This window comes from Sturnira hondurensis, unplaced genomic scaffold, assembly GCF_014824575.4.
Source record: "Sturnira hondurensis isolate 20B ecotype Veracruz unplaced genomic scaffold, ASM1482457v3 Scaffold0022136, whole genome shotgun sequence".
In the NCBI taxonomy this organism is placed as follows: domain Eukaryota; kingdom Metazoa; phylum Chordata; class Mammalia; order Chiroptera; family Phyllostomidae; genus Sturnira; species Sturnira hondurensis.
Genome location: NW_028094767.1, coordinates 8437291 through 8462291, shown reverse-complemented (window position 1 = coordinate 8462291; position 25001 = coordinate 8437291). Strand labels below are relative to the sequence as shown.

The 25001-nt window shown below is 36.5% G+C and overlaps 1 pseudogene; it reads left to right on the top strand.

Moving 5' to 3' along the window:
* Positions 1-823: 823 nt before the first annotated feature.
* LOC118978710 (D-3-phosphoglycerate dehydrogenase-like) lies at positions 824-2423 on the top strand (annotated as a pseudogene).
* The last annotated feature ends 22578 nt before the right edge of the window (positions 2424-25001 follow it).

Sequence of the window (25001 nt, the reverse complement as noted above, 5' to 3'; positions counted from 1 at the left end):
AAGTATTTTTTGCAAAAAAACAGAAGGAGTACATCATAACCTGACAATTGTTCAAAATAAAAAAAAGCTTTAATTTTTCAGTACTTAAGCAGAGATTTTCAAAGGCTTCAAACATAAAGAAAATCTGAAAACAAGAACATCTATGGATTGTCTTTAAAGTAACCTATTTACAGATTACTATCCTGTTTATGTAACCCTGTTGATACAGAAAACCAATGAAAGCCCTGCAGATACCGTTTTCTCTTGGCATGAGGTGCCTTTGAAGTTAACCATAGTTTAACATGCTGAGTACGAAACAACATCAGAGTAGTGCAGTCTCATTATAGAAACATAGTCCGAAAATGAGTTTACAAAAAATGGAGGAAAAGAACATTTTCTTACACATCTGAGTTTATGAAATACTTTGAAAAATACTTGATATCTGTAGACTGGCTGAACATGTCTGAAAGATAGCACACATTCTGAGTAAGAGCACTCTGACTTTCTAAAGATCTGGTTTGCTCCAGAGCTAATATTTTGAGTAGCCTTTTTTTATTCTTCACTTTCTCCTTTGATGACATCAGCAGTCACCTTGGTATTTTTAATCATTGCCATGGATTTTCATTTTATCTATTTACCAGTAAATTATCAATTATGTGTTTGTAAGCTTACATATCTGCCAATTTATATGGCTGACTACTTTTTCAGCATACCCACTTGGATGTCTAGTAGGCATCTCAAACTCATTGTTTGGAAATAAGCTCCTCCAGGTACTCTAGCCAGGTGGTCACTACAGCAGCTTCTGGGCTCAGGGAGAGCAATGATTCAGAGGCTGGCTCCAGCAATGGCCTTTGCAAATCGAGGGAAAGTGCTCATCGGTGATAGCCTGGACCCCTGCTGCCAGCAGATCCTGCAAGATGGAGGACTGCAGGTGGTGGAGAAGCAGAACCTGAGCAAAGAAGAGCTGACTGTGAGCTGCAGGACTTGGAAGGCCTTATTGTTTGCGTGGTCACCAAGGTGACTACTGATGTCATCAACGCAGGAGAGAAGCTCCAGGTGGTGGGTTGGCCAGCACTGGAGTGGACAGCATGATCTGGAGGCCACAAGAAGGAAGGGTGTCCTGGTCATGAACACCCTCAATGGGAACAGTCTCAGTGCTATGGAGCTCACCTGTGGAATGATCCTGTGTCTCCCCAGGCAGATTCCCCAGGCCCCAGGCAACAGCTTCCATGAAGAATAGTAAATGGGAATGGAAGTCCATGGGAACCGGGCTGAATGGAAAGACTCTGGGAATTCTTAGCCTGGGCAGAAATGGGAGAGAGGTGGCCACCTGGATGCATTCCTTTGGGATGAAGACTGTAGGGTATGACCCCATCATTTCGCCAGAGGTCTTGGCCTCCTTGGGTGTTCAGCAGCTGCCCCCGGAGGAGATCTGGCGTCTCTGTGATTTCATCACTGTACACGCCCCTCTCCTGCCCTCCATGACAAGTCTGTTAAACAATGACACCTACGCCGAGTACAAGAAGGTGGTGTGCATGGTGTACTGTGCCCGCAGGGGGATCATGGATGAGGGCACCTTGCTCCAGGCCCTGCAGTCTGCCCCTTATGCAGGGGCAGTGCTAGATGTGTTCATGGATGGAGCCACCACGGGCAGAGCCTTGGTGGAACATGAGAACCCCATCAGCTGCCCCCACCTGGGCACCAGCACCAGGGATGCCCAGAGCCGCTGTGGGGAGGAAATCGCCATCCAGTTTGTGGACATGGTGAAGGGGAAATCTCTAATAGGGGTTGTAAATGCCCAGGCCCTTACCAGCACCTTCTCTCCGCACACCAAGCCTTGAATTGGCTAGGAGAGGCCCTGCGGACACTGATGTGAGCCTGGGCTGGGTCCCCTATAGGGACCATCCAGGTGGTAACACAGGGAACATCCCCGAAGAATGCCGGGAAGTGCCTAAGCCCTGCAGTCATTGTCAGCCTCCTGAAAGAGGCTACCAATCAGGCAGACATGAGCTTGGTGACCTCAAAGCTGCTGGTGAAGGAAGCTGGTCTCAATGTATCACTTCCCATAACCCTGCTGTGCCAGGGGAGCAAGGCTTTTGGGAGTGCCTTCTGACTGTGGCCCTGGTAGGTGCTCCCCACCAGGCTGCTGGTTTGGTCCAGGTCACCACACCTGTGTGGCAGGCACTCAAAGGAGCTGCCTTCAGACCAGAAGTTCCTCTCTGCAGGGGTCTGCCCCAGCTGCTGTTCCGGGCTCAGCCCTTCAACCCTGCCCTGCTTCCTACCGTGACTGGACTGCTGGCAGGGGCCAGTGTGCAGCTGGTGTCCTTCCAGACCTCATTGGTGTCAGCTGGGTAAGCCTGACAGCCCTGGGCATCTCCTCCCCACTACCCAGCCTGGATGCCTGGAAATAGTACATGAGCAAGGCCTTCCAGTTTCACTTCTAACCTTGAGATTCACCAGGCCCAGTCTCCGGTCTTTGCAACCAGCAGCGGGAGAACACATGCTTGGGGCTGACACTGCTTATGTGGTCTGACCCCTGTAGCACAGCAATAACCACCTAATAAAGAGCCCACCTGAGCCCTTCTTCTCCCCTCCTGAACCTCAAGCTAATCACAAAGGAAAAAAATTACAATTCTTACTTCCTTGGGTTAAATAGCCTTTTATCACCTCTAACATCTCTATCATACAGTGTGTTCAGTGTGTCAGAAACATCTGTTGCCTGTACTTTCAAAATATAACTTAAATTTGACTGTTTCTTAACTAGCTCCACTGCTAGCATTCTGCTTCATCCACCATTACTTCTCTTTTGAATTATTTTAGTAGACTCCCAAACTAGTTTTATTCTTCCTTTTTCTTTTTCAGGTTTTAAAACTTTCTATTTGCATATTTTCTTTAAAAAAGGCATTATAAAAATTAAAATAATGTTAACAAAAGTATCAGCACTCTGATTAAACTTGATTTTACAACCTGTAGGACACCTTGGACCAGCTTAGTTTCTCCTCTAGATTTCACTGTGGACCTATCATCTTGTCTCTTCACCAACACGCAAGTTCTTTTGTTTCCATGCCAGCTAGACAGGCAGATGGGAGGGGCAGGTGCAACCTTCATTGTTAAGTAGATCTCTGTTGTGAAAAGGGGCAGCATAGTCATTTACACTGATCCAACCATTTTACATCTCACACAGTTAAAACAGCTAGAAGTGAAATAAGAAGGCAATGCTTGTGGAACACACAGTGCACACTGGCACTGCGGGCCTCACTACAATTTGCCTGCTTGTTCAATCCTTTCTTTTGAAGGCAGATTTGTCTCTCCTGTTTCTGTCTTCTTCAATTGCATCTTCTTGAATTTCTCAGTCTGGACCATATCGGGTTTATGAGACATGGCTTTGGGGCAAGCGGAGCGAGCCGTGTGAAAGAGAGGAAGGAGTCCTATCTGCTCAATGACCGCTGCTGAGTCGGGTTTTACTATATCTAAACGTATCCACATTCAATTATCCTCAGATGATAAGTCATAATGGTCCTTTTAGCAATTCATATTATGCCACTCATGTGTTCAAAATCTTTTGATGACTTCCATTTTCACGAAGAATAAAAGCCAAGTTCTTTACTTCCTTTGGCCCACAAAACCTTTTAGCCTGTGGCACCTCTTTTCTTCTCTGACTTTAGAGCTCGCTACCCTCCTCTCACCCAGTCTGCTTCTTCATATGGACCTCTTCGCCATTTCTTCCGTACAATATACACTGCCACCTTTCATCCTTTGTTCTTGCTGTTTGTTCTGCCTACAATGCTCTTTTGCTAGATATACACATGTGTATGTCAGGGATTCAACAGGAAACTGATGATACAGTGAAATAAAGAAAAAGTGAGGAAGGTTTCTCTAGAAAGGGGCTCATTTTAAGATTTGGGTGAGGCAGAAGAAACGTTTCAGCAGAAGTGAAGAAATACTTCATATTTTTATTTCCCACTAGTAGATTAAATGATTTTATTAATATCTATTACATCACTTTCCCAGGGGCAGGGGCTGAGAGGATCAAGTCAAATCGAGCTAGGGAGGGCAGAAATTGACTTTTTTTAAAACAAGGAAGAAGAGGAGGAGGAGAAGGAGGAAGAGTCATTACCAAAATATTAGCAAAATACCTGGTATTGACAGGAGTTGTAAAATAAGGCTTATTGAGCTTTTCAAATGCACCAGGTGTTGTCATGTCGGGTGATTTATGTGACACCTGAGTAAGTAAAATACCTATTTTACTTACTCTTCACAACAACCTATGATACAGGGGCATTTTCTCATTCTAGAGATTAGGACACTGAGATTCAAAGAAGTGTGATCACACAGGTAGAGATTAGTGCGGCCAGAAAGACTGACAACAAAGGAAATGGATTGCAAAGTCCTTCTTCCTCCTTGACGCACTTTGCTGTGTTTAGGTTGACGCAAGGTAACGTTTCTCTCCTTCTCCAGAGTAAAAATCTTGTTTCCATATCTAGGGTGTTAGATAGTCTTGGGCGTTAGATAATCTTACTAAAATTTTAGCCTCCTGCAAACCCTCTGTATTAGTTAATGAGGGCTACTCCAACAAATTACCACAAATATAATAGACTAAAACAACAAAATATATTCTTACAGTTCTGGAAGCCAGAAGGCCAAAATCAAGGTGAAAGCAGGGTCATGCTCCCTAAAAGGCTGTAAGGAGAATTCTTCCTTTTCTTTTCCAGTTTCTGGTGGCTTCAGTATTCCTCAGTCCATGGCAGAATAATAGAAATCTCTGCTTTTATCTTCAGGAAGACTTTTCCTGTGTCTCTATGCATAGGGTTTTGGCGGGTTTGTCACTATTTAAAATACATACCTTGGATTTAGAGACCATTCTAATCTAGCATGATCTCATCTTTGTCATTTAATTACATTGTAGATTCCATTTCCAAGTTAAATCATCTTTTGAGTTCTGGGTAGATATTAATTTTGGGGGGAACACTATTCAACCTTTTGAACAAGGGTTGGTCCTTAGATCTTTTAACAGAGCCTACTTAGTTGCTCATAAGGATCAAACTCCTGAAGAAGAGACAGTCAAAACTTAACAGCTTCAAAGTATTATACTATCTCCTAAATTCCCATGCTATTGTATACAATTTATATTAGATATATTCCTTTCTATTGACCCTGGGATTAAGATTGGTTGACACTTTTAAGAAGCAAAGCACTCTGCCAAGGTACCAAATTGATATCCATATTTAATGATATATAGTTAATACTTAACACTTTCATTCTTTTAACAAGGTGGTTCAGATATCTTTTAAAAAACCCTTAAGCTATAAGGTCTACAAAGTGTGTGATGATTTTTTGATGTTGTAAGAGAAAGGAAAATTCTCAAATGGCAGAAACAAATCTGAGTCACAAATCCAGAAAGGTGAAGTGAACTCCAGAACTGGAGTGTGCTCTCAGGGCAGAAATTGTGTTTTAACTAGTGGAGAGAATACTAGAGGCAAAGACAAGGGCCCTTGAAAGGGGAGAAGAAACTCTAGCAAATCCTGTGGGAAAATGGACCCCCCCCAATTCTATGCCTTTCTCCTAAAGAATGAAGTAACAAGATTCTATGCCACAAAGTAAAATGGAGAGAAAGATATCTCTTGAAAATTCATAATCATAATCAAGCCCTCAAATATACATTGAAATTTCAGAATAAATTAACTCATTTTGATATAGTTCATGGGCATTTGATTTATGAGAAACTACCAAAATAACTAAATGCACTGAAAACACCATTTAATATTGATGTATGTGTAAAATTTTTAGGCAGCAAAATAAATAAAAATAAAACAATTCAACCTAAATGTTTATCAATTATTTTGCTGTCTTGTTGAATAAATTATAATACAAAATTAAATATTGAAAGGGCATATGATACTGTGTTGCTCTATGAGTCCTGAGATTGAAGTTCTCCCTTTTCAAGCAAAAAAAAAAAAAGAAAAGAAAAAGTAGTCTAGAAAGATCAAAAGAAACAACTTCATGGTTCTTGAAGTTTACAGAACTGGACATCCAGACAGTTCTGTTAGACAGTTAGAATTTCTGGAAAATAGAAATAACTACTTGATATATCTAAGCTAAACAAGACAACGGATAGTCTCAAAATAAATGTTCGTGGCCATACATGGTCTAAAAGCAAAACAGAATTAAATAAGACAAGGAAATTGGGATAATAGATAACAGATGCTAACTTTTGTAGACTGATCACTAGGGATAAGCTGGATGTCCTCTAATACCTTAGTGTAACATGGGACATGAGCATAATGTAAGAAAAGTATAAAGTCTAACTGTTGGATAGATTCCAAAAATAGTGAATGTTAATCTTGAAATAGGAAAGTATAGAATTATACATTTATATGCACATGCATATTACATATATACTTACATATATACATATATGTGTATATAAAATAAAGTTTACTCTATAGAAATAAAAATATATTTTAAGCATTGTACTTATTGTAGAAATAAAATACATATATCTAATTTCCATTTTCAGTTACAGTTGGAAATTTCTATACAATACCTGACTATATATATATAACTAAAAATATATCTTTAATATATTGCTATTATAAGAAAAACTAGACTCAGGATGATATCTATAATTATTTACATATAGCAAGTATTTGTTTGGATTTTCTTCAAAACAGAGCCAAAAAATTAAACACAGGTAGATTATCTGGGAGGTGATCCCTGGAAACACAGAGATGTAGGGAAAGTGAGACAGAGCAGAAAGAGAAGTCAGAAAATGATGTGCTCTGTTAATGATTCTGTTTTAGGTCAACTAAGCCTCAGATTTGTAGGAGACCTGAAATTTTCTGAAGTGTGCCTCAGAAGATCCCACTGGAGGACTGGCAGAGAGGAGAGGTATTCATTTATCTATTGACTCTTCCCCAAAGTGTGAGAATACCCCTCCTCCCTGCCCAGTAATTTCCAACAAGACTTGGTTACACAAACTTTCGTGTTGATAACCCAAGACCTTAGGTCAGAAAGGAAAAAAAACACAAGGACATAAGGAGCCGAGGTGAGAAGTTGTCAGTGTGATGGACTAAGCATGACAGCAGTGGCCTCCTGTGAATGCTGGTCCCATGGACTACGAGGACTATGGGCATCAAGCGGAAAAATGGAATGAAAATGCCCGAATGTGTAATTGGGTTCAAAGCTGTTTTCTTAAGCATGCAGGCCTATGTGGAAGGATGCATTTAGTTTTTTCTTTATCCTGTCAGAAAAGAGGTTAGAGAATGGCTAATATACAGAGGTTGTATTAGCAGAGATTGGTTATACACAGAGAGGTTAGTGAATGGCTAATGTAATAGCCATTCATTTCAGGAAAATACTTTTACTGCTTTGGTAGTCCACCTATTAAATAAATTTAGTAGTATGTTTAGGCTTCTGGAATTCACTGAGTTAATTAGGCAGCATCGTGGCATAGGAATAAGAGGAGCTACAACAAGGCAATTCAGTGAAGAATTCTTTGGCAGATGATTTCATTACAATGTGATGAATAACCAAAATCTTACTTGAATTTTTAAAAGATTTTTCTGGTTACCTAATCTATGCATATGTATTCAGCTGTTAAAGTAGTATTGTTTAAAATGTGTTCATCTTTGTGACTGGCTCACATGGAGAAAAGAAGCAATCCAGAGGATAGGCCTAAATAGTTATTATCAACCCTCAAAACCAAAAGCTGAGCTTTGCCACCCACAGGACTTTTTATATGAGGGAGAATCAACAAAAATGCCTTAAGTAAATGAAGCCCACATTGATTAATACATGCTTGATTAAATAAATTAATGAAATTATTCAGTCAATCAATTTCACAGATGCCAAAATCTGGAAATCTGGAAATAACTGTGTTTCATAATAAACTTTCATATGCGTAAACTATTATTTTTAACAATGAAAATTTATACTATTAGTAAAAGGTAAGTCTGTCTCACACCAAACTCTCAGTGGTGTAGAACAAGGTTTTGGTCTGGCCCACATAAAAAATCAATGAAAATCAGGCATTCCTTTTGTCGTACTTCTCCAACCTACGACTTAAGGATTCAGATTTCTGCCTTCCACAGTGTTGCTTCACCATTTTGAAATCTTTTGTTTTCAGCCAGGTGGAAAAGAGAGAAAGACAACATGGAAGACTGATTAATTAGTTAATTAAGGTTATGACTGAAAGTGAATTTATCACTTTGGCAAACGTAGCATTAGCCAATATCTTATTACATAGTCCCAATCAAATGTAAAAGAGGTTTAGCATTGTAACCAAAGCAAGAGGAATCAGATTGGCAAGCATCTACCTAGTCTTCATCGTAGCCACTGCACTTGCACCACCATCCCAACACCACTATTAGCATGAAGCTCTTTACTGAAGATACAATTCTATCTATATGCATTTAAAAATATCTTATTTATTTTTAAAGAGAAGGGAAGGAAAGGAGAAAGAGAGGGAGAGAAACATCAATATGTGGTTGCCTCTCATATGCCCCCCTACTGTGGACATGACCTGCAACCCAGGCATGTGCCCTGACTGGGAATCAAACCAATGACCCTCTGGTTAACAGGCCAGCACTGAGTCCACTGCGCCACACCAGCCAGGGTAGCTATATGTGTTTTAAATGTGAATCAGAATATAGCACTATTCTTGAACATAGCCATATGATTTAATTCTGGATCATGTCAAGGTATTAATAAATTTAATTATGGATGTGGTGATATAGACGATACAGAGTAGATATATATGAAGAAGACATTTGGCACAGAGGGGAAATCCACATATATATATTTATCTTGAGGTCACAGAACCTCAGTGTGTTTTTAAAAATTAGTCATCTGGTAGATTTAGGTATAAATTTTTCTATAGAAGAAGAATATGGGTTGGATGACCTTTAGTAATCTTTACCAGCTATATGTCTGTGACATTTCCATTAGCTTTCTAAATTATATCCTAGGGACATTATATTTTATATGCTTTATGGGGTTTGTAAAATATGTCCAGAAGCTTTCCCATCATTCCTGAGATTATTGTAGAGTTATAATCACGCCATTATAAGAAACAATTCAGAGCGGTCCCCAGCATGTCTTAACCACTTTCCACCAGTGTTGATACTTGCCACAGTACAGTACACTATCACAGCCAGGATGTTGACATTAACACAGAAAACAGAAACAGATGCTGTCACTACCAAATCCCTCATGTTGCACTTCAGTAGCCACAACTATCTCCTGTCACACCTGGTTCTTACCCCCTGGCGGAAATTAATCCATTCTTCCGTTCTATGATGGAGTCATTTCAAGAATGATGTATAAGTAGAATCACACCATACATAAACATGTTTGATTGTCTTTTTCACTCAGCCTAAATCTATGGAGATTAATCTAGGTTGCTGACTGTATCAATGGTGCTTTTCCTTTTTTGCAGAGTAGCACTTCCTGGCATGGATATACCACGGTTTGTTCAACTATTCGCCCACTGAAGATTCGCCCACAACTATTCACTCGTCCACGGAAGGACGTCTAAGGTATTTACCAGTTTCAGCTGTTAGAAATAAAACTGCTATATACATTTATGTTACAGGTGAGTCTGTGTGTCTTTTTATTCTTTGTGATATTTCCATAGGAGTGCAATCGCCTAGTTTCATCTTTAGTGCTTTAATGAACTGACAATCTTTTCCAGGATGACAATACATATGCACAACAATGTCTGAATGACCCAGTTTCTCTGCATTCACTCCAATATTTGGTGCTTTCATTGTTTTTTACTTCAGCCATTCTAATAGGTATATAATGATATCTTACATATTTTAATTTTAATTTTCCAACTAACAAGTTGCATTCTTTGTTTTTTTCCTGTTCTTTATATAGTCACTTAGTCTAATGTAGATTTGCAAGTATTTTCTCCTAGTCCATAGCTTGTCTTTTCCTCCTATTAATTAGTAGCTTCACCAAGCAAAAAAAAAATTTGTTAACAATTAAAATTTTGACAAAGTATAGTTTACCAATTTTGGGGTTCTGCTATTGGAAGCAAGGCTAAGAACTGTTTACTTAGTTTAGATATAAATCTAAGATCAAAGATCTACTGCAGTATCTTTTTCTAAAAGTTTTATGATTTTACATTTAAAACAAATCATCAACCACTTGGAATTAATTTGTCCACGGGTATTGAATTTTGTCAAATATATGTTAAATATAGGTTGATATAATTATATAAATTTTTCCTTGAATATGTTAATAGTGTGCATTGCATTTATTAATTTGTAAATAAAAAACACACTTTATTCCTGAAAGGAATAACTTGGACCAAGTTGGTCATTCCTAACTTGGTCATGATACATAATTATTTTATGTATTTCTAAATTTTATTTGCTTATAATTTGTCAAAGACTTTTGCATTTATATTTACAAAGAATACTGGTTTGCTTTGTCCTTTGCTTACGGTTACTTGGGTTTTGGTGTCAGAAGTACTATCTTTATAAGTGAATTGAGAGTGTTACCTCCCCTTCTGTTTTCCAGGCAAGCTTGTGTAAAATTCTTTATTAAATATTAGTACAATTCTCCAGTGAAATCATCTGGGCTTGGAAATTGGGGGGGAGGAGTCTTTGCACTTCAAACCAAAGTTGTAGAGATCACTGTGTGCATGACGTGAAGGCATCTATGTCTCTGCAGGCTGAGGATGTTTATTATGACCATCTCTTATCATTTCCACTGACGACTTCATTGTGAAAAAATGGTTGTGTAACCATGACTTTGATTATTAAGGAGCTTGGGTATTTCGTATGTCAGTGTTTTTTATTTTCTGCCAGTTTTATATTAATTTTCTTCATTCATTTTATTACATTGTAAATATTACCTAATTTATTTGTATATGCCAAAATTATAATAGCTTTTTTAGCTATATAAAGTATTCATTTTTTCATGACTTTTAATTTATATTACACTTTTCTGGCATAAAGAAATGTATTTTTTATTAATTTAGTTAAATGTATTACTTATTCTACTTTAAAATTTTCTTTTGTGTTAAGAAGTATAAATTACTGATATATAAACAATATTGGGCATACCTCAAAAATATTATGCTTACTTGAAGAGGGCAGGCACAAAGGAGTACAAAGCATCTATTTATATGATAGTCTAGAAAAGGCAAAACTAACCCACAGTGACAGAGGCTGACCATTAAATACGTGGATCTGGGAGGAGGGGCAGGAAAGACTGAATGAGTGTCACGAGGGATGTCTGAGGGGTGATAGAAATGTTTTGTATATTGGCTATAGTGCTGGTTACAAAGATGTATAGTTTTCACAAAATTTAACCATCTGTTTGCACTTTGTTGCATGTTAATTATTTATCAATCAAGTTAATTTTAAAAAGTAAAAAAAAAATCATTCTTAAGCAGCTAAAAGTCCTGTAAAAATCACATTCACTCTATTTATAAATGTGATTTTATTCCTTAATACATGGAGTTTTATTTGAATGAAGGTTTGGGATTAAAATATAATTTCTGCTTATCTCCTAATAGTTCAATTTCTACTCATTGCAGGTTGAATAATCAATGACTCTATTATGAGTATTATTTTTATATACAGGCTTTTATAAGTTACATTGATATATACCAAATTGAACTTTAAATGCCTATAATTTCTCTGACATTGGAAAAATTTAGTGTACAAAGGAGATTATTTTGGGAGGCTGTTGTTATGGGTACATCTTTATTCTGGTTCTTAAGCAACTTCAGGATGTACAAAAATTAATAGTTACTATCTGTTGCTGGTATAATGATAATTGATAGGTGCTTTTTTAAAATAGCATTTAATGCTCTTTTTGATACTTGCTTGTCTGTGGACTTTTTGTCATAATAGCCACTGTGTCCATACATGTATTTCATAGATATTAATGAAAATCCAAGCCCTGGCTGGCATAGCTCAGTGGATTGAGCACGGGCCTGCGAACCAGACGATAGCGGTTCGATTCCCAGTCAGGGCACATGCCTGGGTTGCAGGCCGGTTCCCTGCAGGCTAACTACCAGCAGGGGACACACAAAAGGCAACCATACAGTGATGTTTCTCTCCCTCTCTCCTTCCCCTCTAAAGATAAATAAATAAATAAATCTTAAAAAAAAAGAACGAAAATCCACATATATCTTTCAGCAAAGTGTAGAATAAGAGTTAAACAGAAACTAGTGTAATAAAAATATTATCATAGAATATTCTTAATCCATATGAATATTAAAATTAATAGCGTATTTTCATTCTGCAGATTAATCAACAAAAGGTGTCCTTTGAAAGTACAAACAATGGTGAGGTTGATTTAATAGAGATTTCCTCATATAAATCATTCTACCTGGGGGAATATCTTTTTATAAGCAAAACTCAGTGTTTTAGAAAACTCTCAGCCACAGTCATCATTTTAGAATAAAATTGTGTTTCTTACTAAACGTGAATAAATTTTAGGAAAACAAATAAGCTAGAGCTTCCATTAAATATTTATAAATACTTTTAACAAACAAGTGTATATGAATATATATTCAATTTGCTGTTACAGAAGTAGTTTTATATACCTGATATTTTTACTGGAAATTCCTTATATATTTTTTCAATATATAAGACATGTAGAAATACTTGTACAAATAAATCTACATAACTTTCAAGAGTATTTCATCCATCTTTTTGACTAAAAGCAAAGTGATATTTTCAAGTCCTAATGCGTCAATGAGGAAAGCTTGGTGGTTTGATCTTTGTAATGTTTTATACTAGGGGGGCAGTTTTCTGCCTTCTGTACTCTGCTCCCTCCACTCACCATTTTAACTATCAATAAATGTGATGAAGAATAGATGGTCCATGAGTTGCTCAGCCTGAAACAGATTATGTGAGAATGTGCTTAATGGTTTTATGTCCAGAGCTACATGGGAACCTTCTCATAATGACTAGAGAGGTATTTAGGGACTAATGCAATAAATATATTCAGATTCTTCAAGTCCAAGAGTTTCTTATGCCAAACTGATAAAAGAATACATGTAGAAAATGAGATTTATTTTAATATTTGGAATTAAATAGTAACAACTTTCCATATGATTATTTGGTATGAAGTTTTTAGCCCTTTTCTATTAAAGTAAGCAGTAAGTTACAGTGAAAGTGCACCGGGCTGAAGGTGGAGGACCTGGGCTCTCATCCTTCTTCTGCCGTTTGCATCAGTGTGTGTTGTTGACATCTGTGTCGAAGGCTCCCTGTTGACTTCTCTGCCCTGGCAGTGAGGCAGCAGGGCACTGAAACCTACACGTGCTTCAGGATCAAAAAGCATGTCTTTGGAGTCAAGATGCAGCATGAGATTGGGATCTGAGTTTCCAAAAATTTAGTTTTTTATCTACAAAGTGAAAGTAAAACTCAGTTCCTTTCTCAGAAAAATGTATGTCGTATAGTGAATGTTCAATAATGCTGTGCTACTTTTGAATTTTATTTTCGCCTTTAAAGAACTTAAAGGAATTAACCAATGTAACTAGATTATTGTTTCCTCAGAGAAACACTATTCCTAAAGAGGCCATTCTTTTTCATTCCAAGGGGAAAAGCTTTAATTTTTTTTAATTGAGTGTAATATGGGATTTGGAATTATCCTGCTAACACCACCTTTCATACTAACTCATTCTAGTATGAAAAATAAGGCATATTTGAATAAAAACTGGTCTCTTTTATGTAAAGTTCATAATAAGTCTTTGTTAATATGCTCGCTTGAAGACAGAAGATCTTAAAGTGAGAAAATTAATTGCAATTTAATAATATTTTCAACATTTAATGACATTAGAGAAATTCATTAGGACCTAACTAAAGTTTCTAAAAATATAGTACCACATACTTTATCTCTTATAAAACATCAAAGTACTAGCAACTGGTTATGAAATATTTCATTACACTTTAGAGTCTTTATATAATTCTAATCTGGTTTGAGTATTTTCCTTTTTATGCATTTTCAAAATATTTTATTGTTTATGCTATTATAGTTGTCCCAATTTCCTCTCTTTGCCCCCCTCCACCCAGTCCCCCACCCCACTCCCATAGTCAAATCTCATTCCATTCATTGTCCATGTTCATGGGTCATTCACATATGTTCCTTAGCTAATCCCTTCATATTTTTGTGTTAATGAATTTGTTTTTATATAAATCTCTTTAAAATATCTTAGTCTAATTTTTAGTACATAATATGTAGAAGTTTCTGTTACTTTTGTAGAATATACTATATGCATGAACTTATTGAGAAATGATCATCACTTATTTAGATGTTTATGGCCAAAACTCATTCTTGTATTTTTATCTTCAACCATTCTGGTATTTTATCTTTAAGATTTTGTTTGTTCATATTTTGGTACTTTAGTTTGATAGCTAATATAATCATTTTAACTCCTAAAACAATATTAACTACCACAGTATTTGAAATAAAACAAGTGTTCAATGAATATTCATTGAATAAATAAATAAGCAAGTGATAAAATAAGTAGACTGGTGAATAAATCTTTTTTAGAGCTGACAAAAAAAAAAAAAAAAAAAACAGTTCCACTATCTGTCAACATAAAATTTAAACCACTGGGTAAAATTGAAAACATTTCTTTCCCCTGGTTTTTAACCAGAGTGAAATATCTGAATGTTAAGGTTCTCTCTCCCTCTGCCTGTCCATACTACTAAGAAAGATAAATGGAAACAGTACTTTTCTCTTTTGCCTTTCTCCTACTTCTGACCACAAAAACTGTCACAGTGATCTATTAATATTGTAGATTTCTTCCTTCAGTCCAAGTGACAAGATTGCTATTTTTGAAATAAGTTCTATCTTTTTGTAACAGACACAATGAATGATTAAAGGTTTCAGCACTGCAAATTACTAAACCTTTCTCTAAAAATATAAGTGATCTTAAAGTTGACTCATTGTGATAAAAAGTAGAAATTCCACCTCATCTGTCTATTCAAAATGCACAGAGTGTAATATGAAGGGTCATAATGAGAGGCAGGGGTTATTATTTTTCTATTTCAGTGGAAATTTCTTTTATGGAACAGAGAACTACATTATCTCAAGTCCAACTGTTAAGAAGGAAGATGAATCCAGTGAAGGGCCTACAGTCCCTTCAATCTTGTTTTACATGAAACTTCAAAATAGTTTTTCTGTTTTTCTTGTGCTTTGTTTTATGTTTCACAGCTGAGGTTAAATAAAAAATCACTTTCTTACTAACACATTAATTCTTCTCTTAATTAAACATTTGATTTTTCCCCCAAAAGAGTAACATCTTAATCATAGGATATGGCGATAATGGGGTAACTATATTTTAAAACAGATAATTTAAAACTTATTCTATAAAAAATATTATTACTCATGTTCAAACTCAAGGAAAAATGTGAAATTGTGTTATGGGTACAAATTATACAATGGAGATTAATATGGCTTTGTTACACACCACTTCATAATCCTTATTTTTTTCTGTGTAGATTTATATATACTCATAACTTATACAAAAATGCCATCTTGAAATGATGAGCTAAATAAGAACATGAAATATTTGGGGACTTCTAGTCAAGACAGGGGCATAGGTAGATGCCCCTGTGCCTGCCTATAGGTATATCTACCTACAGGTGGATACACTGTGCCTCCTCACACAACCAAAATATGGACAACAACAAATTTAAAAACAAAAAGCAACCAAAACTGACAGAAATTGAACTGTATGGAAGTCTGACAACCAAGGAGTTAAAGAAGAAACATTCGTCCAGACCAGTAGAAGGGGTGGAGATAGACAGCCAGATCTAAGCAGACTCACAGAAAGGTGGTGGCTGGAAGACTGGGCAGTCCCACATTTGCATGCAGATAAACTGGAAAAATCAACTGGTGAGTGAGACAGACCATGCAAACCAGGCTTCCAAAGCAGGGAAATAAAGCCTCAAAACCCCTGGCTGTAAAAACCTGTGAGAATTACAGTGATGGGAGAAACTCCCACTCTCACAGGAGAGTTCATTGGAGAGACCCATCGGGTCTTAGAACATACACAAGCTCACCCACCTGGAATCAGTACCAGAAGAGCCCAGTTTGCTTGTGGGTAAGGGGGAAGTGACTGAAAGATGACTGAGAGCTAAGCAAGGAGCATTGTTCCCACTCAGACCCCTCCCCCACATACAGCACCACAACACAGTGACAAGGGTTGCCTCCCCGCGTTGAATACCTAAGGCTCCACCCCTACAATGTAAAAGGCAAGCCTAGACCAAAAAAAAAAAAAAAATGGCCCAAATGAAAGAACAGATGAAAGCTCCAGAAAAACATACAAGTAAGTGATGAAGAGATAGCCAACCTATCAGATGCACAGTTCAAAACACTGGTAATCAGGATGCTCAGAGAAATGCTTCAGTGTGGTCACAAGATGGAGAAAACAGTGAAGGCTATGCAAAGTGAAATAAAGAAAAATATACAGGGAACTAACAGTGATGGGAAGAAAACCAGGACTCAAATCAAGGGTTTGGACTGGAAGGAAGAATTTAACATTCAACCAGAACAGAATGAAGAAACGAAAATTTAAAAAATTTAAAAAAAGGAGAGGTTTAGGAACCTCTGGGAAAACTTTAAACATTCCAACATCCAAATCATAGGGGTGGCAGGAGGAAAAAAGGAAGAGAAAGCAAATAAAAACTCATTTGAAAAAATAGCCCTGGCTGGTGTAGCTCAGTGGATTGAGCACAGGCCAGTGAACCAGAGGATCGCGGTTCAATTCCCAGTCAGGGCACATGCCTGGGTTGCAGGCCAGTTCCCTGCAGGCCAACTTCCAGTAGGGGATGCACAAAAAGCAGCCATACATTGATGTTTCTCTCCCTCTCTCCTTCCCCTCTAAAGGTAAATAAATAAATAAAATCTTTAAAAAAATAAAATAAAATTCATAGGAAAGAGTAAATGTACGAGAATAATCAAAATAATTTTAAAAAATAATGAAGGAGAACTTCTCCAATCTGGTGAAGGAAATAGGCTTCCAAGAAGTCCAGGAAGCTCAGAGAGTCCCAAAGAAGTTGGACCCAAGGAAGCACATACCAAGGCACATCATAATTACATTGCCCAAGATTAAAGATAAGGAATCTTAAAAGCAGCAAGAGAAAATGAGACAGTTATCTACAATGAGTGCCCATCAGACTGTCAGCTGATTTCTCAAAAGAAACCTTACAGACAATAAGGAGCTGAAAGAAGTATTCAAACTTATGAAAGGCAAGGACCTCTATTCAAGATTACTCTATTTAGAGTAATTTAAGCAAATGACAAAAAAGCTATCATTTAGAATGGAAGGACAGATAAAGTGCTCCCCAGGTAAGGTCAAGTTAAAAGAGTTCATCACCAAGCTCTTATTATACAAAATGTTAAAGGGACTTACCTAAGAAAAAGAGGATGATTTAAACTATGAACAGTAAAATGACAACAAATGCACAACTGTCAACAACCAAACCTAAAAATAAAAATAAACTCAGCAAACAACTGGAAAAGAAACAGAATCACAAAAATGGAGATCCCATGGAGGAGGGTTATCAGCAGGGAAGTGAAGCAGGGAAAATGGGAGAAAAGGTACAAGGAATAAAAAATATAAATCACAGGTACAAAATAGACAGGGAGAGGTTAAGAATAGTATAGGTAATGTAGAAGCCAAAGAAGTTATATATATGACCCATGGACATGAACTAAGTGAGAGGAATGGGGGGGGTGGTGGAAGGCAAAGTGGAATAAATGGGGTAAAAAATGGGATAACTGTAATAGCATGATCAATAAAATATATATTTAAAAAAGAATATGAAAGATTTGCATAACCAGTTTGCTTTTTTAACTAAGATTTGGATACTATATCACTAAAATGTGATAAAATAATATAAAAATGCACACAGTTCTTTAAAATAATTTTTAACAATATAATTTTTTTCAAATAAAATGTTGCCCAGACACTTGATATTAAGATGAAGAAAGTTGAGTTACTGTGGTTGACATAGGAACTGGGAGGATTTACTGTGACCTAGCTTCATCTACTTGTCCTCATCTACTGCTTGGATATTTAAATCAAGAGACTTCTGGAAAAAAAGTTAAAAATAACTAGAAAAAATATTTAAAATATTATATATAAATTGTTGCTCCAAAATAGCATTTCTAAACTTGCCTAACAGATAAGTGATAACTCTATGTAGTAACTCAAATGAGCTTTCATTGTCAGAGCCCCTGCTAGATAATTTATAGTTTACATTTCCAAGAACATTAATCAAATCAAGCTTTAGTTTTACTCCCTTGAATTTGAACAGACCTATGATTTGCTTGACCAATAGAATGCAGGAGAAGTGATGCAATGATACTTGGAAAATCAGGCCTTAAAAAAATTTGGAACTTCTATACTAACTCTCTAAGATTATTTCCTTGCAGCCACAAAAACATGAAGAGTCTGGAATGAATGAGGAGAGAGAGAGAAAGAGAGAGCACCCAGCTGTCTCGTTTCAGCCAGGCCCACAGCCCACCCACCAGCTAAATGCAGCAGCAGGAGAGAATCCAGGCAGGGGGACCGCTTTCCTATTGGCACCTGACTGAGACGTTGCTGAGACATGACCTGGGCAGATCTGCAGGTACATTTTGATACAGGACTTGTGTGGACATTAGGATTAGTCAGTATGACTAAGATGATCAGTGTCTCTGCAATTTGGGGTCCACATATATATCAGTCAGTGTACCCAGAGTATTATTACCTCTAGGGATGAAGGTCTAGAATAGTCTATAAAATCAAACAGGTAATTATGACTAGATATAGTCATATATTTGGACTGCTCAATTTAACCAAAGAATCAGCATATCAAGAGAGTACATTTGTGTGAAAGAAGCAAAAATTTGCCTCATGCTGGCTTATGCAATGAGAACAATTCATTCATAGAAATGTGTATCCAAAGTTACATACTTCAGGGAAAAAATCGGGACTCATAGATCCAACTATTGAAAAATATTTTAGAAGCCCTTATTCTCTCTAAACTACCACCCAGAATGTTTCTTTCTACGGCTGATCACATCATGACCATAAAATATACGCCAAGAGCAAGTTGGACTGAATTCCTTATTTTCAGAAAACGGGAATGAATCGCTCATTGATGCACTTTGTCAGGGTTAACCCGTGGAGTTTGGGGGGGGGGTCCATTTCCCCTGAATCATATGGGTTGCCTAAACAGAACGTGGAGACAGATACCTGAGAAAGAAGATAGCAGATGTTAGGCAGTCAAATAATATTCATGATAGTCTATTTGTTCAGGTTCTCAAAGGGTCTACAGTGGTCAGGATTTCAAGCTTGTCATTCTGTAGAACGGCCAGTCTATTCAGTTAATCATTATTTCTAGATTGCTTAGTCTGTCTCAACCCAATGTCTCACTTATATTATTTTTTAATTTTTGTTGAATTACAATTGATATACAGTATTGTATTAAATTCAGGTATACAACATAATGGTTCAGTATTTGTATATTTTGTGAAATGATGAATCACCACAATAAGTCTAGTTAACTTGTGTCACCATGCATGGTTAATTGATTTCCTTGTGATAAGAACTTTTAAGATCTACTTTCTTAGCAACTTTCGAATATTCATACAGTATCATTAACTTTAGTTACCATGCTGTATACTACATTCCCATAATTTATTATTTTTAAAAATATTTCATTGATTTGTTTCAGAGAGAAAGGAAGGGAGGTAAAAAGAGAGGGAGAGAAAAATCAATGGGTGGTCGCATCTCTTGCATCTCCTATTGGGGACCTGGCCCACAACCCAGCCATGTGCCCTGACTGGGAACTGAACCAGGAACCCTTTGGTTCACAGTCCGGTGCTCAATCCACTGAGCTATACCAGTGAGGGGGCCCCATTACTTATTATTTTAAAACTGTGAACCTCTCTTGTATATTCTTGAGTTAGATTAAGTGTTATGAGTGCATTCTGAGAGGGATTTAAAGGTGAGAGACATATGCTAGAACACTTTTAGAACACAAACTTCATAATCCACATTGCTCTTCGATTCAGGGAACTCAGTCTTTTTAGTGATCAACTCTGTGAACCTTACAAAATCTACTCTGCATCCAGGCTTTTACTGAGTGGTGAGGTGCTTTCTGATGCTAGGAAAAACACTTGAGCTTCCTAAACCTTAGATTCTTCATGTGGAAAAACTGAAATAATATTAGCATTCATCAATTTTGTGTAATTTTTGAGTGAGTTCATGCATATAAAGCCTTATTAAGAAGATTGCTTAGCACAGATTAACAATTGAATACATGCTAATTATTACTTTGTGCTTTCAATCTCCCTTTCATACACATACACACACAAAAAGTGACACATATGTAAAATGATCAGATATATCTTCCCGAGGTCCAGATTTATATTGTTTCCACATCATCACTGGCTGCTGTATATTTATTGACAGGGTTGACTGAGTGAAAACCCAGCTCAGCTGAATCTGGGGAAGCATACTAAAAACTGTGACCAGCTGAGTCTCAGAGAAACATGGCCAAGTACTTTGTATAGAGAAATACCACAATCGGCTTAGTCAATTGGAGTAGAAACCTCAGAGTGATTGTTTACCACTCCCTCTTCTCCACAACCAATTAATTCCTAAATTCTACAGATTTTCGTCCTGTANAGGAACCCTTTGGTTCACAGTCCGGTGCTCAATCCACTGAGCTATACCAGTGAGGGGGCCCCATTACTTATTATTTTAAAACTGTGAACCTCTCTTGTATATTCTTGAGTTAGATTAAGTGTTATGAGTGCATTCTGAGAGGGATTTAAAGGTGAGAGACATATGCTAGAACACTTTTAGAACACAAACTTCATAATCCACATTGCTCTTCGATTCAGGGAACTCAGTCTTTTTAGTGATTAGCTCTGTAAACCTTACAAAATCTACTCTGCATCCAGGCTTTTACTAAGTGGTGAGGTGCTTTCTGATGCTAGGAAAAACATTTGAGCTTCCTAAACCTTAGATTCTTCATGTGGAAAAACTGAAATAATATTAGCATTCATCAATTTTGTGTAATTTTTGAGTGAGTTCATGCATATAAAGCCTTATTAAGAAGATTGTTTAGCACAGATTAACAATTGAATACATGCTAATTATTACTTTGTGCTTTCAATCTCCCTTTCATACACATACACACACAAAAAGTGACACATATGTAAAATGTTCAGATATATCTTCCCGAGGTCCAGATTTATATTGTTTCCACATCATCACTGGCTGCTGTATATTTATTGACAGGGTTGACTGAGTCAAAACCCAGCTCAGCTGAATCTGGGGAAGCATAATAAAAACTGTGACCAGCTGAGTCTCAGAGAAACCTGGCCAAGTACTTTGTATAGAGAGATACCACAATCGGCTTAGTCAATTGGAGTAGAAACCTCAGAGTGATTGTTTACCACTCCCTCTTCTCCACAACCAATTAATTCCTAAATTCTACAGATTTTCATCCTGTAAACTCTTTCCCATCTTTCCCTGCTCGTTGATTTTCAGTTCTATTTTCCTAGTGATTACCTACATTAACTCTCTCCCAACCCATCTTATTGCCTTGGCTCCAGGTTTTTTCAAATTCCAATTTGTTCTTCAGATTATTAATAATGCCATTGCCTCTTTTTATTCCACATGGCCCTTTTATCGTTGGGACGATATACTATTTAGACAACTAAGGTCAGTTTGGCTTGCTGAACTTTAGTGGTCATTGTTCCCACTTTGGGAAACTGGATATGTATGTTTCTATTTTGCTCCTAATTTTGTATTTCTGAAAGATTATTAATATACATAGAAAAAATGCCTTTATACAAATCTATCAGTCATGATACTCTCACAACGTTAGAGTCTTTTAATACAGTAAAAGCTCATATCACATAACAGATATGAGAAGGGATATTCTCTGTAAATAAAAGGAACTAAACATTGCAAAGTTAATACAGTACTAACTCACACATTTTTTGGGGGGGGTTAGGATCATCAATCTTTATCTTCCTAACTCTTGGTAACTTTAATCTGGACCCATATCTTTGAACATAAGTCACTTCTTTGTTTACAACATAAAGAGACCAGACAAATAAAAATTGCACACAAAATAGGAGAAAGTTAAAGGTCAAAGAAGTGTATTGCTCATTATCAAATTTCTTTGGTTGAAGACCCAAAGAAATGCATGTTAGTGTGCTTTACTATGGTTTACTTCTGAAATTTTGACTGCATAGTTTTGAATTTATTGCAATGACTTTTTTAGTTGCTCCCACAGCTGGATATAAACCTTTTCCAGTTTAAAAAGGTTTAAACAAGTCATTTCCTTTTTAATCATTTCAATAGCTCTCCATTAATTATAACATTGCGTATAAACAATGAGAACTGCCACTTATACTCTTCAGCAATATGCTACATTTTTCAATTTTTAAATCAAATAAGGCAATCAGTGGACATTTGGTTTTGTCCAAAACATCCAGGAGCATTAATGGTCAATGAAAAATGGTCCTTGATATTTTGTTCTCTTCAAAACACCCACATTTAGGAAATATCCCTGGGTTGAAATAACCCATAACATTTATTTCTACTTTAGTTTTACAGGATTAATACATAAAAATACTATCATATTTTATTGGTTCAATAATTTTCTTGTGGCTGTAACTGACAATAATAACTTTTCTTGATGGTAGCCTGGCTGGTGATGGTACATAGGATTATGTAGGTGGGTCATGGTTCAACTCTTGCAGAAGAGTAAGATTTACGTTAACTATGGACCAAACTCTCCCATGGATATTTTGGACAGGACCAAATGTCAAGGACTTTTTGGCATGGACCAAATGTCTCCATAGATGTTTTTCACAGGACCAACTGTCCAGTAAAAAGTAAACACTACTAGATTTTTTTTCAAACATATCTCAAACTTTTCAGTACCATAGCTTTAGCTTATTATTCTGTTTCTTCATAAATTCCTCCTTCCTCTAGCTCCCAGGGCTGCCTTTTATGACCTAAGGCCAGACTCAAATCTTATTTCTCACTAGCTCCATTTTATGCCTCCAGGCTGTTTTTTAATACACACAATGCAACTTTGGGGGGGAATTTATTTTCTAGGCATAAAATGTTCACAGTGTCATTTTAACATGAACATTTCAACAAAAAATTAAGTATCATAATCTCACTGATGAAAGATGATCACTTTATTAATAAGTTGTATACTTATAATTATTTTCAGTGCAAAATATTATGTAAATATATATATACATACATACACATACACACACACACAATTTCTCTTATAGAAATTCTAAGATACAAATCTGGCTAAAAACTTGTGTGATTTTTCAGGGAAAACCATAGGCAATTGCAAATGCTTTAGTCTGTCGGAAAATGGCCCTCTCCACACCGAACTTGTTGAACAGCAACTGCATTGCAGTTAGTGACTCAGGCTGATTAATTAAAACAAAAAAATATATACTACCTCAAAAGAAACAAACATATTAAAATTATTAATGAATATTTTGAAATATGTTCAGAGTAGCTGAAATTCATTGTTAGGTCCGCTTGTTGTGTGAGGCCTGTGACGAAGGCTTCCAATCTTCAACTCTATTCAGTTATCCTGGCATTCGATGTTTGCTTGCCTTTATGCCACTAAGCAGGGCTATGTGATGATTCCCAGTTAATACCTTATGGCACAGGGTACCTATACTAATTCCAGACCATAGCACTTAATTGCCTGTGGTTGCCCGTTCATATTTCCATTCTTTCTCTGACTGGGAAAACATGGGCCCTCATTGTCCTGCACTGAACATGATCAAGAAGCAAAATTTTACATGACAATTCCAGAGCTTTTATTAATTCAAGATAACTTTGCCACCATAGTTACTATATTACCCCTTTCACTGCATGACAATCAATCTTTGTTATCTATAGAGATATAAAAATAAGTATACAGGTGATGGAGAGAGTTTAATCTTGACCATTTTATAATAAAATATCATTTAAATGACACCCTTTAATATTGGAAAATATTTTAACATTTTTATTTAACATTTATTGTGAGTGCAATAATATAAATGTAAGTACAATAATACATACTTTGAAATTATAAATTTACATTCATGAGTTTTCTCTTTTTAGTTATTTTTATATTCATTGTTAAAATTTTTTCTGCATAATAAATAATTACGCCATGACATTTGCATATCATTCAGTGACATCTGCATGTCACTGAAATTTTTTCCAATTTGAAATAAAATTTCATTTTATTTGTTGTAGGCATTTAATGTAAAAGTGGCTCTAATATACAGTTAAAAGAGTCTTTTTTGTTCTTTTTCTATTAGTCATTTTATTAGCCTAGATGCATTTCCATAACAAAATACCACAAGCTGGCTGAGTTCAAGAACAGAAACTTACTTTCCCACAGTTCTGTAGGTTCAATGTCCAACATCAAGTTGTTGTTAGGGTCAGTTTGTGGTAAGCCCTTTCTCCTGTGCTTGCAGACAGTGCTTATTTGCTATGTCTTCACTCAGCCTTTTCCCTGTGTGCAGAGAGTGAGAGAGTAGAAAGAGAGAGAGAGAGTATGCTTTGGTGTTTCTTCTATGAAGGCCCCATTGTGAAGATTTCATTTAACCTAATTACTTCTCTAAAGGTCCTATATCCAAATATACTCACAGTGGGAATCAGAAATTAGACATAATTTGGGGGAAGCAATCTAGCCCATAACAGTCAGCCTTCTGGTCGCTCAAATCCATTTCCTACATTCTATTTATTTCAACATCCTCAAAATTCTTAACCTAATTACCATTAATTTCAAGTCCAAAGTCTCATGTAAATATAATTTAATTCAGGTATGTAAAACTCAAGGTATAATTTATTCTGAGGCAAAAAATCCTCTCCAGATGTGATCCTGTAAAACTAGACAAACTATGTGATTGCAAAATACAATATAATGGTGGAACAGGCATAGGATAAACTTTTTTTTCATTCCAAAAAGAAGGAATCAGAATGAAGAAGGGGTGCTGGG